Source organism: Limulus polyphemus, unplaced genomic scaffold (genome assembly GCF_000517525.1).
Source record: "Limulus polyphemus unplaced genomic scaffold, Limulus_polyphemus-2.1.2 Scaffold500, whole genome shotgun sequence".
Taxonomy (NCBI): domain Eukaryota; kingdom Metazoa; phylum Arthropoda; class Merostomata; order Xiphosura; family Limulidae; genus Limulus; species Limulus polyphemus.
In genome coordinates, this window is record NW_013666110.1 from 256,059 (window position 1) to 257,275 (window position 1,217).

At 28.7% G+C, this 1,217-nt stretch overlaps 1 long non-coding RNA gene across 1 annotated transcript in view; it reads right to left on the reverse strand.

Moving 5' to 3' along the window:
• Positions 1-108: 108 nt before the first annotated feature.
• LOC106458679 overlaps positions 109-1,217 on the reverse strand; it is a 21,076-nt gene continuing 19,967 nt past the window's right edge. The window contains exon 5 of the long non-coding RNA XR_001290787.2: positions 109-129. This is a non-coding gene — a long non-coding RNA (uncharacterized LOC106458679). The remainder of the gene's footprint in view (positions 130-1,217) is intronic.

Here is a 1,217-nt window from a genome sequence, read left to right on the forward strand (position 1 = left end):
TAAAAACAAATAGTAAAAACTCCTGGAAAGATTCTTTTTTTTTTGCTATTAAGGAGCTGTTGATATATTAAACTATTTTACTATCTAATATGAATAATTCACACTTACCGTTCCTAAACACGACAAAAGCTGTAAAATAGAAACAAGTTTTAGGTTTTAGTTGTTTTTTATTTTGTAAAGTGTACACAATTATACTAAAACCATATTAATAAATATGCTGAGCCAGATTTTCAACTGTGGACTATTATATTAAAACCATATTAATAAATATGTTGAGCCAGATTTTCAACTGTGGACTATTATATTAAAACCATATTAATAGATATGCTGAGCCAAATTTTCAACTGTGGACTATTATATTAAAACCATATTAATAAATATGCTGAGCCAGATTTTCAACTGTGGACTATTATATTAAAACCATATTATTAAATATTCTGAGCCAGATTTTCAACTGTGGACTATTATATTAAAACCATATTATTAAATATGCTGAGCCAGATTTTCAACTGTGGACTATTATATTGAATCTATATTATCAACAGTGTCGACCAATTTTATCTAGCATGTATTATTATTATATTATATTTTGACAGTAAAATTTAGAGAACACAAATGATCTTTAATCTCCAGATAACAATAGAAAGCTTTTTTTTTCAACCAGCGTTTTGCTCTATTGGGACTAGTAGTACAAAAATTGTCTGGTGTGAAAATATAGGTGAACAGGTAAAGTGTGAATGTCAACTGAAGAATGGTTGAGGTTCCAGACGAGCCTGTAAAGAAAATGCTCAATGGAAATATACCGAGTGTTATAAGTTTAGCTGTGAAAAGGAACACATCAGAAAGAGGCCGACTTTCATGTAGGAACTAACTTTATATATAACTTCTAGTATTATGTGTGCAACATAATCGTTTTAAGTTCAGTGTCACAATTTGTTAGCGATATACACTACATTATTGGCGTATTACACTTTATGAACTAGTTTCTAACTGCAGAGACTTATGTCGTAAATTCTATCTAAAATCTACCGTTTTGGTTTTACATATAAAAACAAATCTACCGTTTTGGTTTTACATATAAAACAAATCTACCGTTTTGGTTTTACATATAAAAACAAATCTACCGTTTTGGTGTTACATATAAAACAAATCTACCGTTTTGGTGTTACATATAAAAACAAATCTACCGTTTTGGTTTTACATATAAAAACAAATCC